The 16,861-nt window shown below is 44.4% G+C and overlaps 1 pseudogene; it reads left to right on the top strand.

Moving 5' to 3' along the window:
* Positions 1-16,861, top strand: part of LOC123724586 (mucin-2-like) — a 138,630-nt pseudogene that overhangs the window by 24,849 nt on the left and 96,920 nt on the right.

The following is a 16,861-nucleotide window of genomic DNA, read 5'->3' as shown; positions in this document are numbered from 1 at the left end:
AAGGAGAGTTGTATGGCATTGAAGCTCGTCTGGAGGTGAATTAACACAGTGTCCAAAGAAGGGCCAGAGGTATACAGAATGGTATCGTCTGCGTAGAGGTGGATCAGAGAATCACCAGCAGCAAGAGCGACATCATTGATGTATACAGAGAAGAGAGTCGGCCCGAGAATTGAACCCTGTGGCACCCCCATAGAGACTGCCAGAGGTCCGGACAACAGGCCCTCCGATTTGAGACACTGAACTCTATCAGAGAAGTAGTTGGTGAACCAGGCGAGGCAATCATTTGAGAAACCAAGGCTATTGAGTCTGCCGATAAGATTGTGGTGATTGACAGAGTCAAAAGCCTTGGCCAGGTCAATGAATACGGCTGCACAGTAATGTCTTGTATCAATGGTGGTTATGATATTGTTTAGGACCTTGAGCGTGGCTGAGGTGCACCCATGACCAGCTCTGACACCAGATTACATAGCGGAGAAGGTACGGTGGGATTCGAAATGGTCGGTAATCTGTTTGTTAACTTGGCTTTCGAAGACCATAGAAAGGCAGGGTAGGATAGAAATAGGTCTGTAGCAGTTTGGGTCTAGAGTGTCTCCCCCTTTGAAGAGGGGCATGACCGTGGCAGCTTTCCAATCTTTGGGAATCTCAGACGATACGAAAGAGAGGTTGAACAGGCTAGTAATAGGGGTTGCAACAATTTCGGCAGTTACTTTTAGAAAGAGATGGTCCAGATTGTCTAACCTGGCTGACTTGTGGGGGTCCAGATTTTGCAGCTCTTTCAGAACATCAGCTATCTGGATATGGTTGAAGGAGAAATGGGGGCTTGGGTGAGTTGCTGTGGGGGGTGCAGGGCTGTAGGGGTAGCCAGGTGGAAAGCATGGCCAGCCGTAGAAAAATGCTTATTGAAATTCTCAATAATAGTGGATTTATCGGTGGTGACAGTGTTTCCTAGCCTCAGTGCAGTGGGCAGCTGGCAGGAGGTGCTGTTATTCTCCATGGACTTTACAGTGTCCCAGAACCTTTTTGAGTTTGTGCTACAGGATGCAAATTTCTGCTTGAAAAAGCTATCCTTAGCTTTCCTAACTTTGTGTGTATATTGGTTCCTAACTTCCCTGAAAAGTTGCATATCATGTGGTCTATTCAATGCTAATGCAGAATGCCACAGGATGTTTTTGTGCTGGTCAATAGCAGTCAGGTCTGGAGAGAACCAAGGGCTATATCTGTTCCTGGTTCAAAAATGTTTGAATGGCGCATGCTTATTTAAGATGGTGAGGAAGGCACTTTTACAGAACAACCAAGCATCCTCTACTGACGGGACGAGGTCAATATCCTTCCAAGATACCCGGGCCAGGTTGATTAGAAAGGCCTGCTCGCTGAAGTGTTTTAGGGAGCGTTTGACAGTGATGAGGGGTGGTCGTTTGACCGCAGACCCATTACAGATGCAGGCAATGAGGCAGTGATTGCTGAGATCTTGGTTGAAAACAACAGAGGTGTATTTGGAGGGCAAGTTGGTAGGATGATATCTATGAGGGTGCCCGTGTTTACGGATTTGGGGTTGTACAAGGTGGGTTCATTGGTAATTTGTGTGAGATTGAGGGCATCAAGCTTAGATTGTAGGATGGCTGGGGTGTTATGCATGTCCCAGTTTAGGTCACCTAGCAGCACGAGCTCTGAAGATAGATGGGGGGCAATCAATTCACATATGGTGTCCAGGGCACGGCTGGGGGTAGAGGGCGGGCTATCGCAATTGGCAACGGTGAGAGACTTGTTTCTGGAAAGGTGGATTTTTAAAAGTAGAAGCTCGAATTGTTTGGGTACAGACCTGGATAGTAAGACAGAACTCTGCAGGCTATCTCTGCAGTAGATTGCAACACTGCCCCCTTTGGCAGTTCTATCTTGTCGGAAAATGTTATAGTTAGGGATGGAAATTTCAGGATTTTTGGTGGTCTTTCTATGCCAGGATTCAGATTCAGGACATCCGGGTTGGCAGAGTGTGCTTAAGCAGTGAATAAAACAAACTTAGGGATGAGGCTTCTAATGTTAACATGCATGAAACCAAGGCTTTTTTTTAACGGAAGTCAACAAATGAGAGCACCTGGGAAGTAGGAGTGGAGCTAGGCACTGCAGGGCCTCGATTAACCTCTACGTCACCAGAGGATCAGAGGAGGAGTAGGATAAGGGTACAAGTAAAGGCTATCAGAACTGGTTGTCTAGTACGTTCGGAACAGAGAGTAAAAGGAGAAGGTTTCTGGGCGCGATAGAATAGATTCAAGGCATAATGTTCAGACAAACGTATGGTAGGATGTGAGTACATTGGAGGTAAACCTAGGCATTGAGTAATGATGAGAGAGATATTGTCTCTAGAGACGTTTAAACAAGGTGATGTCACTACATATGTGGGAGATGGAACTAAATGGTTGGTTAAGGCAAATTGAGCAGGGCTAGAGGGTCTACAGTGAAATAAGACAATCATCACTAACCAAGGCATATTGATATTAGGGAGAGGCATGTGTAGCCGGGTGATCATAGGGGTCCAGTGAGTGATTGGGCTGGCTGGAGACACGGCGATTCAGACAGCTAGCAGGCCGAGGGTAGCAAGCTAGCAGAAGGACCTTAGAGGAACGTCTCGACAGAGGAAAGTCTGTTTTAGCCTCCGCGTACGGTGACGTCGATGGACCAGTCGTGATGGATGAGTAGGGTTCCAGGTAGCAGAGGGGTCCAAGTCCAATTGGCAAAATACGTTTAGTGAACCAAGAAATTGGCCGATGGATCTATTCAGCTAACAATCCAATATGCTCTAGACAGCTAGCGGGCTGCGGCTAGCAGGCTAGCAGATGGGCATTCAGGGGACGTTGCGATGTAGGGGCCAGTTGAGTACCCCCTCAAGCAGATTACTTTGTAGTCCAGTCGTGAAGGATCGGCGGGATTCCGTGCCCCGTACCGGCAGTAGAAGGGGTCTGGGTATTGTAGCTCAGGAGTGGCTGATGGGCCTCTTCAGCTAGCCGGGAGAATGGGCCTAGCATGGGCTAGCTCCAGGCTAATTGGTGCTTGCTTCGGGACAGACGTTAGCCAGGAGTAGTCACTTGGATAGCAGCTAGCTAGCTGCGATGATCTAAGTGAAAAGGTTCAGAGCTTGTGGTAGGAATCTGGGGATATGGAGAGAAAGTAGGTCCGGTATGCTCTGGTTTGAGCCGCGTTGTACAAACTGACGAGAGCTTTCCAAGCTAAAGGTTAGCTGATGACCGCTAGCAGTGGTTAGCTGACTACTAGCTGACTGCTAGCTAGTAGCTAGTGAGCTGGCTAGCTTCTGTTGGGTGATTCCGGTTCCGAGGTAAATAAAAATACTTTAGAAAAAACAGATCCACACCAAATTGGGTGAGGCGGGTTGCAGGAGAGTTTTTTGAAGTTGAGGTTTAGAAAAATATAAAAAAGATATGCGAAGAAAAAGTGTACGGCTTTGGCCGTTAATTGAATGACGAATGGGATCTTTTAGATCCATTTATTAACCCAATATTATAATAGATATACAAATGAATGCATCAATAGAATTTATTAACGGCTGCATGGTGCTGCTGCCTGGTTGAACGTTGCCTGGTTAAACGTTGGCTGAAGGCAGTGCTCACCATTGAGTGCAATATCCAGTCTGGTTTAACCATGCAGCATTCAGGCTAGCAGTGCCAGTGCTATCCTATACAATGAGGTTTGTTTCTAACTAATCAAATCAAATCACATTTTATTGGTCACATACACATGGATAGCAGATGTTATTGGTCATGTCACATACACGTGTTTAGCAGATGTTGTTGTGGGTGTATCGAAGTGCTTGTGCTTCTAGTTCCGACAGTGCAGTATTATCTAACAAGTAATATCTAACAATTCCACAACAGCTACCTAATACACACAAATCTAAGTAAAGGAATGGAATAAGAATATACATATAAATATATGGATGGCCATGACCGACCGACATAGACGAGATTCAATAGATGGTATAAAATACAGTATATACATCTGGGTTGAGTAGTGCAAGATATGTAAACATCATTATTAAAGTGGCATTAATAAAGTGATTACTGACCGTTTGTTAGAGCGGCCAATGATTTCAAGTCTGTATGTGGCAGCAGCCTCTCTGTGTTAGTGATGGCTGTTTAACAGTCTGATGGCCTTGAGATAGAAGCTATTTTTCAGTCTCTCAGTCCCAGCTTTGATGCACCTGTACTGACCTTGCCTTCTGGATGGTAGTGGGGTGAACAGGCAGTGGCTCGGGTGATTGTTGTCCTTAATGATCTTTTTGGCCTTCCTGTGACATCGGGTGAGCAGAGCACCAGGTTAGTATATAAATATTTAATTGCCTGTTAGCCGCGGCTGGCGATAATCCTCACTCTCCTCCCTGCCAACCCTGACACACACACCCGTATGCACACACCCACAAGCGCATACGCAAACAAACACACGCATGCACACACACACACATTCATACACACACGCTTGTGCACTCCTCCCTGCCAAACCAGAGAGCATATTTGTGGGCAGCTGTATATTAAATCAGAAGAAATATAGTGGGTGGTTGTCTGTTATGCCTTTTGTTCAGCCGTGATGATGGTTGTGGCAGGGGGCTCGTGAGTTAGGCGCAAACCCCAGCCAGAACCCCAGGATTGGAATGGGTAGACATGGTTTGCATCCCAAATTGTACCCTATTACCTATATAGTACACTACATAAGCAATAGGGTCCCACGTATGGTATGCATCCATGTTCTGGACCAGAATGTAATGTGCAACTCATAGGAAGAATGAAACAGTCGGGGAGTAATTGTTTTTCAGGCAAATCATATTTACAGTAGTGACACAACTGAATGTGTTTGTCATTGGCTTGGGTGGGTGGGTAATCCTTGAAAACATCTGCTTCTCCCATTTTGCTGATTCTTTGGGGGTCGTGCTCTGATACAGTTGCCTTGTTTCAGATCTTGCTTTTAAAATGGAACCTCAAACCAGAGATGGTGGCAATAGCTTTATAATATTCAGCGAATCTTAATTAACACATGGGGATGTGTAAAACTTACTCCTCAGACTGAAGTGTCCCCACTTGCGCCAGAGAATAGCTAGTTTTTCGTGTGGTGCCAACTGGTAAGTCGCTTCAGGAGGGCGGTCACGTGTGCTAGTAAGGCGGGGGACCCGAGGTTGCGGCAGGTATGGACTGAATCGGGAGGAAGTGGTACTCACCTAGCTAGCAGCGTGACGTCCTTTACACTGACATCTTTATAAATAGTTATTGATGTATGTGTCTAGTCTACTTAGAGATGTATAATAATAATAATAATACATGGGACTTATATACAGTGCCTTGCAAAAGTAGTCCTCCCCCTTGCCGTTTTTTTCTATTTTGTTGCATTACAACCTGTAATTTGAATGGATTTTTATTTGGCTTTCATGTAACTGACATACACAAAATAGTCCAAATTGGTGAAATGAAATGAAAAAAAATAATTTTTTCAAAGAATGAAAAAAAGAACAAAAAAGAAAAGTGGTGCGTGCATATGTATTCACCCACTTTGCTATGAAGCCGTTAAATTAGATCTGGTGCAACCAATTACCTTCAGAAGTCACATAATTAGTTAAATAAAGTCCACCTGTGTACAATCTAAGTGTCACATGATCTCAGTATATATACACATGTACTGAAAGGCCCTATAGTCTGCAACACCCCTAAGCAAGGCACACCACCAAGCAAGCAGCACCATGAAGATCAAGGAGCTCTCCAAACAGGTCAGGGAGAAAGTTGTGGAGAAGTACTGAAGAACTGAAGAACTGGCCTGCTGGCCCCCCTACCTCTGAGGAAGCACAGTTCCCGCTCAGCCCAGTCAAAACTGTTCGCTGCTCTGGCACCCCAATGGTGGAACAAGCTCCCTCACGACGCCAGGACAGCGGAGTCAATCACCACCTTCCGGAGACACCTGAAACCCCACCTCTTTAAGGAATTCCTGGGATAGGATAAAGTAATCCTTCTAACCCCCCCCTTAAAAGATTTAGATGCATTATTGTAAAGTGGTTGTTCCACTGGATATCATAAGGTGAATGCACCAATTTGTAAGTCGCTCTGGATAAGAGCGTCTGCTAAATGACTTAAATGTAAATGTAAGTACAGATCAGGGTAGGGTTATAAAAAAATATCCGTAACTTTGAACATCCAACGGAGCACCAAAAAATTATTAAAAAACGGAAAGAATATGGCACCACAACAAACCTGCCAAGAGAGGGCCACCCACCAAAACTCATGGACCAGGCAAGGAGGGCATTAATCAGAGAGGCAGTAAAGAGACCAAATATAACCCTGAAGAAGCTGCAAAGCTCCACAGCGGAGATTGGAGTATCTGTACACTTTAAGCCGTACACTCCACAGAGCTGGGCTTTATGGAAGAGTGGCCAGAAAAAAGCCATTGCTTAAAGAAAAATTTAAGCAAACACGTTTGGTGTTCACCAAAAGGCATGTGGGAGACTCCCCAAACATATGGAAGAAGGTACTCTGGTCAGATCAGACTAAAATTGAGCTTTTTACCCATCAAGGAAAATACTAAGTCTGGCGCAAACCCAACACCTCTCATCACCCGGAGAACACCATCCCCACAGTGAAGCATGGTGGTGGCAGCATCATGTTGTGGGGATGTATTTCATGATGAAACTTGTCAGAATTGAAGGAATGATGGATGGCGCTAAATACAGGGAAATGCTTTAGGGAAACCTGTTTCAGTCTTCCAGAGATTTGAGACTGGGATGGAGGTTCACCTTCTAGCAGGACAATGACCCTAAGCATACTGCTGAAGCAACACTCAAGTGGTTTAAGGGGAAACATTTAAATGTCTTGGAATGGCCTAGTCAAAGCCCAGACCTCAATCCAATTGAGAATCTGTGGTATGACTTAAAGATTGCTGTACACCAGCCGAACCCATCCAACTTGAAGGAGCTGGAGCAGTTTTGCCGTGAAGAATGGGCAAAACTCCCAGTGGCTAGATGTGCCAAGCTTATAGAGACATACCCTGAGAGACTTGCAGCTGTAATAGCTGCAAAAAGCATTGATTCTACAAAGGATTGATTTTTTTGGGGGGGGTGAACAGTTATGCACGCTCAAGTTTTCTGTCTTTTTTGTCTTATTTCTTGTTTTTTTCACAATTAAAAAATATTATGCATCTTCAAAGTGGTAGGCCTGTTGTGTAAATCAAATGATACAACCCCGCCAAAAATGTATTTTAATTCCTGGTTGTAAGGCAACAAAATAGAAAAAATGCCAAGGGGGGTGAATACCGTCGCAAGCCACTGTAGGTTTTTACAAGGACCCAAAGTCACCTTACAATTGTAGAAATTACAAAGAAAAAAACTAAACATCAGACTAAACAAGACATGAATAAAGAGTGGAGTGGGCTCAAAGAAGACATGAATAAAGAGTGGAGTGGGCTCAAAGAAAACATGAATAAAGAGTGGAGTTGGCTTAAAGAAGACATGAATAAAGAGTGGGTTGGGCTTAAAGCCCCAGGTAATCTTAGGTTTTATTGCATACAGTCGGAAGGAACTATTGGATATAAGAGCAATCTCAACTCACCAACATTACGACCAGGAATACGACTTTGCCGAAGTGACTTTCCTCTGTTTGGCCTACCACCCAGGACAATGGATCAGATCCCAGCCGGCAACCCAAAACAACGGCGCCGTAGAAGGGGCAGACGGAGCGGTCTTCTGGTCAGGCTCCGTAGACGGGCACATCGCGCACTGCTCCCGAGCATACTACTCGCCACTGTCCAGACTCTTGACAACAAGGTAGACGAAATTCGAGCAAGGGTAGCGTTCCAGAGAGACATCCGAGACTGTAAGGTTCTTTGTTTCACGGAAACATGGCTCACTCGAGACACGCTATCTGAGTCGGTACAGCCACCTGGTTTCTTCACGCATAGCGCCAACAGAAACAAGCAACTCTCTGGCAAAAAGAAGGGCGGGGGTGTATGGCTTATGATTAACGAGACATGGTCTGATCATAACAACATACAGGAAATCAAGTCCTTTTGTTCACCTGACTTAGAATTCCTCACAATCAAATGCCGACCGCATTATCTACCAAGATAATTATCTTCGATCATAATCACAATCGTGTCTATTCCCCCCCAAGCAGACACATCGACGGCACTGAAAGAACTTCATTGGACTCTATGTAAACTGGAAACCACATATCCTGAGGCTGCATTTATTGTAGCCGGGGATTTTAACATGGCTAATCTGAAAACAAGGCTCCCCAAATTCTATCAGCATATCGATTGTGCTACCAGGGCTGGTAAAACCCTGGACCACTGTTATTCTAACTTCCGCGACGCAGATAAGGCCCTCCCCCGCCCTCCCTTCGGAAAAGCTAACCACGATTCCATTTTGTTGCTCCCAGCCAATAGACAGAGACTAAAACAGGAAGCACCAGCGCTCAAGGCTGTTCAACGCTGGTCCAACCAATCGGATTCCACGCTTCAAGACTGCTTCAATCACGTGGACTGGGATATGTTCCGCATTGCGGCGAACAACAACATTGACGAATACGCTGATTCGGTGTGCGAGTTAATTAACAAGTGCATCGGTGATGTTGTACCCACAGCATCTATTAAAACATTCCCCAACCAGAAACCGTGGATTGATGGCAGCAGTTGCACAAAACTGTACGCACAAACCACTGCTTTTAATCAGGGCAAGGTGACCGGAAACATGACCGAATACAAAAAGTGTAGCTATTCCCTCCACAAGGCAATCAAACAAGCTAAGCGTCATTATAGAGACAAAGTGGAGTCACAATTCAACGGCTCAAACACGAGAGATATGTGACAGGGTCTACAGTCAATCACGGACTACAAAAGAAAAAACAGCCCGTCGCGGATTACGATGCCATGCTCCCAGACAGACTAAACAACTTTTTTGCTCGCTTTGAGGACAATACAGTGCCACTGACACGGTCCGCTACCAAAACCTCCTTCACTGCAGCCAACGTGAGTAAAACATTTAAACGTATTAACCCTCACAAGGCTGCAGGCCCAGACGGCATCCCCGGCCTAGTCCTCAGAGCATGCGCAGACCAGCTGGCTGGTGTGTTTACAGACATATTCAATCAATCCTTATCCCAGTCTCCTGTCCCACATCCTTCAAGAGGGCCACCATTGTTCCTGTTCCCAAGAAAGCTAAGGTAACTGAGCTAAATGACTACCACCCTGTAGCACTCACTTCCGTCATCATGAAGTGCTTTGAGAGATTAGTCAAGGACCATATCACCTCCACCCTACCTGACACCCTAGACCCACTCCAATTTGCTTACCGCCCCAATAGGTCCACAGACGACGTAATCGCCATCACACTGCACACTGCCCTAACCCATCTGGACAAGAGGAATACCTATGTAAGAATGTTGTTAATCGATTACAGCTCAGCATTTAACACCATAGTACCCTCCAAACTCGTCCCTGGGTCTCGACCCCGCCCTGTGCAACTGGGTCCTGGACTTCCTGACGGGCCGCCCCCAGGTGGTGAGTGTAGGTAACAACATCACCCCGCTGATCCTCAACACTGGATCCCCACAAGGGTGCATTCTCAGCCCTCTCCTGTACTCCCTGTTCACCCACGACTGCATGGCCATGCATGCCTCCAACTCAATCATCAAGTTTGCAGACGACACTACAGTGGTAGGCTTGATTACCAAAAACGACGAGACGGCCTACAGCGAGGAGTTGAGGGCCCTCGGAGTGTAGGGTCAGGAAAATAACCTCACACTCAATGTCAACAAAACAAAGGAGATGATCGTGGACTTCAGGAAACAGCAGAGGGAGCAACCCCCTATCTACATTGACGGGACAGTAGTGGAGAGGGTGGAGGGTTTTAAGTTCCTCGGCGTACACATCACAGACAAACTGAAATGGTCCACCCACACTGACAGCGTGGTGAAGAAGGCGCAGCAGGGCCTCTTCAACCTCAGGAGGCTGAAGAAATTCGGCTTGTCACCAAAAACACTCACAAACTTTTACAGATGCACAATCGAGAGCATCCTGTCGGGCTGTATCACCGCCTGGTACGGCAACTCCTCCGCCCATAACCGGAAGGCTGTCCAGAGGGTAGTGAGGTCTGCACAACGCATCACCGGGTGCAAACTACCTGCCCTCCAGGACACCTACACCACCCGATGTCACAGGAAGGCCAAAAAGATCATCAAGGACAACAACCACCCGAGCCACTACCTGTTCACCCCGCTATCATCCAGAAGGCGAGGTCAGTACAGGTGCATCAAAGCGGGGACCAAAAGACTGAAAAACAGCTTCTATCTCAAGGCCATCAGACTGTTAAACAGCCATCACTAACATTGAGTGGCTGCTGCCAACATACTGACTCAACTCCAGCCACTTTAATAATGGAAAAATGTATGTAATCAATTTATCACTAACCACTTTATATAATATTTACATACCCTACATTACTCATCTCATATGTATATGCTGTACTCTATACCATCTACTGCATCTTGCCATCTTGATGTAATGTATCACTAGCCACTTTAAACAATGCCACTTCATATAATGTTTTCATACCCTACAATACTCATCTCATATGTATATACTGTACTCTTACCATCTACTGCATCTTGCCTATGCCGTTCGGCCATCACTCATTTATATGTTTTTATGTACATATTCATATTCATTCCTTTACACTTGTGTGTATAAGGTAGTTGTTGTGGAATTGTTAGGTTAAATTACTTGTTAGATATTAATGCATGGTCGGAACTAGAAGTACAAGCATTTCACTACACTTGCATTAACATCTGCTAACCGTGTGTATGTGACAAATAAATGTTATTTGATTTTGATTAGAAGACATGAATAAAGAGAGGGGTGGGCTTAAAGAAGACATGAATAAAGAGAGGGGTGGGCTCATAGAAGACATGAATAAAGAGTGGAGTGGGCTCAAAGAAGACATGAATAAAGAATGGGGTGGGCTTAAAGAAGACATGAATAAAGAGTGGAGTGGGCTCAAAGAAGACATGAATAAAGAGTGGAGTGGGCTCAAAGAAGACATGAATAAAGAGTGGAGTGGGCTCAAAGAAGACATGAATAAAGAATGGGGTGGGCTTAAAGAAGACATGAATAAAGAGAGGGGTGGGCTCATAGAAGACATGAATAAAGAGTGGAGTGGGCTCAAAGAAGACATGAATAAAGAGTGGAGTGGGCTCAAAGAAGACATGAATAAAGAGTGGGGTGGGCTCAAAGAAGACACGAATAAAGAGTGGGGTGGGCTCAAAGAAGACACGACTAAAGAGTGGAGTGGGCTCAAAGAAGACATGAATAAAGAGTGGGGTGGGCTCAAAGAAGACATGAATAAAGAGTGGAGTGGGCTTAAAGAACACATGAATAAAGAGTGGAGTGGGCTCAAAGAAGACATGAATAAAGAGTGGGGTGGGCTCAAAGAAGGGAAAAAGTGTGATGTATCAGTGTATGGGGAAGGTTGGGATTTAGATATGAAACTGTTTAGGGTAGAGGGTAGGGTAAGGGTTAGTTATATGAGGGAAGAGGAGAAGTAAGTAATTCCCCACTTATCAAAATGTTCACATCAAACAGTGGTGTTATTGCTATTCACCCATTCAGTACAGTCAAACGGGCCTTAGAAGTGAACATTTTCAGCATTTCAGTGGAGTATGTTGTGATTCAAAATAAATAAATAAATAAATAAATAAAATAAATAAATAAAATGTTGTACATCTGTCGCTAACCTATATCTACTTTTCCCTCCAGCTCTCCCACGGGAACTGAACACAAGTCCGTTGTGAAAGAGTCAAGACTTCACATTTTCACTTTCTGAACGCACTCAACACAGAGTGGAAAATGATTACCGTACTTGAACTTAAGAGGGAACATTTCAAGCTGATTGCTTATGCTTTTACAGTACTGTATTTCAAACTGAACAAAAGCGTTTATTGGCTTAAGTAAGTGGATTCTGGTATGTCGTGTTGTAAGTGGAAACAGGTGTGTTCAGTGATCTGGGTGGTGGGTTAAAGTGCAGTACAGACACATTACCACAGTATCTGTCTGTCTATAGACACACAGTATATCTTACAGTATTTGCAAGGGCTTGGTCATTTCCTGTAAAGTATGTTCTTTATGTCCTCTGTTAAACAACATCATTCACAGAATTAAAAAAAATGTGTTCTACAATATAGCAGTTCACTTAACTGAACAGGGAAAATGGATAGAGAACCACACTTCCTATGATCATCATATTGCATAATGTGGCTGTATGGTTCAACCTACATTACCGGTCAAAAGTTTTAGAACACCTACTCATTCAAGGGTTTTTCGCTATTTTTACTATTTTCTACATTGTATAATAATAGTGAAGACATCAAAACTATGAAATAACACATAGGGAATCATGTAGTAACCAAAAAAGTGTTAAACAAATCAAAATATATTTTATATTTGAGATTCTTCAAATAGCCACCCTTTGCCTTGAATACGGTACTGTCGCAAAGGTAACTAAAAAGCAGCATTCCCCAAGAGAGGATGGCTTTCACTTCAGCAGTAATAAATTCATGAACTTCTTTGAGGAAAAGATCATGATCATTAGCAAGCAAATTATGGACTCCTCTTTAAATCTGCGTATTCCTCCAAAGCTCAGTTGTCCTGAGTCTGCACAACTCTGTCAGGACCTAGGATCAAGGGAGACACTCAAGTGTTTTAGTACTATATCTCTTGACACAATGATGAAAATAATCATGGCCTCTAAACCTTCAAGATGCATACTGGACCCTATTCCAACTAAACTACTGAAAGAGCTGCTTCCTGTGCTTGGTCCTCCTATGTTGAACATAGTAAACGGCTCTCTAGCCACCGGATGCGTACCAAACTCATTAAAAGTGGCAGTAATAAAGCCTCTCTTGAAAAAGCCAAACCTTGACCCAGAAAATATAAAAAAACTATCGGCCTATATCGAATCTCCCATTCCTCTCAAAACATTTTGAAAAAGCTGTTGCGCAGCAACTCACTGCCTTCCTGAAGACAAACAATGTATACGAAATGCTTCAGTCTGGTTTTAGACCCCATCATAGCACTGAGACTGCACTTGTGAAGGTGGTAAATTACCTTTTAATGGCATCGGACTGAGGCTCTGCATCTGTCCTCGTGCTCCTAGACCTTAGTACTGCTTTTGATACCATCGATCACCACATTCTTTTGGAGAGATTGGAAACCCAAATTGGTCTACACGGACAAGTTCTGGCCTGGTTTAGATCTTATCTGTCAGAAAGATATCAGTTTGTCTCTGTGAATGGTTTGTCCTCTGACAAATCAACTGTAAACTTCGGTGTTCCTCAAGGTTCCGTTTTAGGACCACTATTGTTTTCACTATATATTTTACCTCTTGGGGATGTCATTCGAAAACATAATGTTAACTTCTACTACTATGCGGATGACACACAACTGTACATTTCAATGAAACATGGTGAAGCCCCAAAATTGCCCTCGCTGAAAGCCTGTGTTTCAGATATAAGGAAGTGGATGGCTGCAAACGTTCTACTTTTAAACTCAGACAAAACAGAGATGCTTGTTCTAGGTCCCAAGAAACAAAGACATCTTCTGTTGAATCTGACAATTAATCTTGATGGTTGTACAGTCGTCTCAAATAAAACTGTGAAGGACCTCGGCGTTACTCTGGACCCTGATCTCTCTTTTGACGAACATATCAAGATTGTTTCAAGGACAGATTTTTTTCCATCTGCGTAACATTGCAAAGATCAGACATTTTCTGTCCAAAATTGATGCAGAAAAATTTATCCATGCTTTTGTTACTTCTAGGTTAGACTACTGCAATGCTCTACTTTCCGGCTACCCGGATAAAGCACTAAATAAACTTCAGTTAGTGCTAAATACGGCTGCTAGAATCCTGACTAGAACCCAAAAATTTGATCATATTACTCCAGTGCTAGCCTCCCTACACTGGCTTCCTGTTAAGGCAAGGGCTGATTTCAAGGTTTTACTGCTAACCTACAAAGCATTACATGGGCTTGCTCCTACCTATCTTTCCGATTTGGTCCTGCCGTACATACCTACATGTACGCTATGGTCACAAGACGCGGGCCTCCTAATTGTTCCTAAAATTTCTAAGCAAACAGCTGGAGGCAGGGCTTTCTCCTATAGAGCTCCATTTTTATGGAATGGTCTGCCTACCCATGTGAGAGATGCAGACTCGGTCTCAACCTTTAAGTCTTTATTGAAGACTCATCTCTTCAGTAGGTCCTATGATTGAGTGTAGTCTGGCCCAGGAGTGTGAAGGTGAACGGAAAGGCACTGGAGCAACGAACCACCCTTGCTGTCTCTGCCTAGCCGGTTCCCCTCTCTCCACTGGGATTCTCTGCCTCTAACCCTATTACAGGGGCTGAGTCACTGGCTTACTGGTGCTCTTCCATGCCGTCCCTAGGAGGGGTGCGTCACTTGAGTGGGTTGAGTTACTGACGTGGTCTTCCTGTCTGGGTTGACGCCCCCCCTTGGGTTGTGCCGTGGCGGAGATCTTTGTGGGCTATACTCGGCCTTGTCTCAGGATGGTAAGTTGGTGGTTGAAGATATCCCTCTAGTGGTGTGGGGGCTGTGCTTTGGCAAAGTGGGTGGGGTTATATCCTGCCTGTTTGGCCCTGTCCGGGGGTATCATCGGATGGGGTCACAGTGTCTCCTGACCCCTCCTGTGTCAGCCTCCAGTATTTATGCTGCAGTAATTTATGTGTCGGGGGGCTAGAGTCAGTCTGTTATATCGGGAGTATTTCTCCAGTGTCCTGTGTGAATTTAAGTATGCTCTCTCTAATTCTCTCTTTCTTTCTTTCTTTCTTTCTTTCTTTCTTTCTTTCTTTCTTTCTTTCTTTCTTTCTTTCTTTCTTTCTTTCTTTCTTTCTTTCTTTCTTTCTTTCTTTCTTTCTTTCTTTCTTTCTCTCTCTCGGGGGACCTGAGCCCTAGGACCATGCCTCAGGACTATCTGGCATGATGACTCCTTGCTGTCCCCAGTCCACCTGTCCGTGCTGCTGCTCCAGTTTCAACTGTTCTGCCTGTGGCTATGGAACCCTGACATGTTCACCGGACGTGCTACCTGTCCCAGACCTGCTGTTTTCAACTCTCTAGAGACAGCAGGAGCGATAGAGATACTCTCAATGATCGGCTATGAAAAGTCAACTGACATTTATTCCTGAGGTGCTGGTCTGTTGCACCCTCGACAACTACTGTGATTATTATTATTTGACCATGCTGGTCATTTATGAACATTTGAACATCTTGGCCATGTTCTGTTATAATCTCCACCTGGCACATCCGGAAGAGGACTGGCTACCCCTCATAGCCTGGTTTCTCTCTAGGTTTCTTCCTAGGTTTTGGCCTTTCTAGGGAGTTTTTCCTAGCCACCGTGCTTCTACACCTGCATTGCTTGCTGTTTGGGGTTTTAGGCTGGGTTTCTGTACAGCACTTTGAGATATCAGCTGATGTAAGAAGGGCTATATAAATACATTTGATTTGATTTTATTTGATGACAGCTTTGCACACTCTTGGCATTCTCTCAACCAACTTCATAAGGTAGTCACCAGGAATGCATTTCAATTGACAGGTGTGCCTTCCTAAAGGTTAATTAGTGGAATAGTTTTCCTTCTTAATGCGTTTGAGCCAATCAGTTTGTGTTGTGACCAGGTGGGGGGGAGGGGGGTATACAGAAGATAGCCCTATTTGATAAAAGACCAAGTCCACATTATGGCAAGAACAGCTCATATAAGCAAACAGAAATGACAGTCCATCATGAAGGTCAGTCAATACGGAAAAATGTAAGAACTTTGAAAGTTTCTTATCGTGCAGTCGCAAAAACCATGAAGCGCTATGATGAAACTTGCTCTCATGAGGACCGCCAAAAGGAATGGAAGACCCAGAGTTACCTCTGCTGCAAAGCATAAGTTCATTAGAGTTACCAGCCTCAGAAATTGCAGCCCAAATAAATGCTTCACAGAGTCTAGCACATCTCAACATCAACTGTTCAGAGCAGACTGTGTGAATTAGGCCTTCATGGTCGAATTGCTGCAAAGAAACCACTACTAAAGGACACCAATAATAAGAAGAGATTTTCTTGGGCCAAGAAACACAAGCAATGGACATTAGACCGGTGGAAATTTGTCCTTTGGTCTGGGGTCCAAATTGGAGATTTTTGGTTCCAACCGACGTGTCTTTGTGAGATGCGGTGTGGGTGAATAGATGATCTCCGCATGTGTAGTTCCCACCGTGAAGCATGGAGGAGGAGGTGTTATGGTATGGGGGTGCATTGCTGTTGACACTGTCTGTGATTTATTTAGAATTCAAGGCACACTTAACCAGCATGGCTACGACAGCATTCTGCAGTAATACGCCATCCCATCTGGTTTGCGCTTAGTAGGAATATAATTTGATTTTCAACAGGACAATGACCCAACACACCTCCATGCTGTGTAAGGGCTATTTGACCCGAAGGAGAGTGATGGAGTGCTTCATCAGATGACCTGGCCTCCACAATCACCCGACCTCAACCCAATTGAGATCGTTTGGGATGACTTGGACCGCAGAGTGAAGGAAAAGCAGCCAACAAGTGCTCAGCATGTGTGGGAACTCCTTCAAGACTGTTGGAAAAGCATTGTAGGTGAATCTGGTTGAGAGAATGCCAAGAGCGTGCAAAGCTGTCATTAAGGCAAAGGTTGGCTACTTTAAAGAATCTCAAATATACAATATATTTGTATTTATATATATATATATATATATATATATATATATATATATATATACACTGCTCAAAAAAGTAAAGGGAACACTTAAACAA

The sequence above is a fragment of the Salmo salar genome, chromosome ssa10 (assembly GCF_905237065.1).
Source record: "Salmo salar chromosome ssa10, Ssal_v3.1, whole genome shotgun sequence".
Classification (NCBI taxonomy): Eukaryota; Metazoa; Chordata; class Actinopteri; order Salmoniformes; family Salmonidae; genus Salmo; species Salmo salar.
This window is presented reverse-complemented; position numbering and strand designations above follow the sequence as displayed.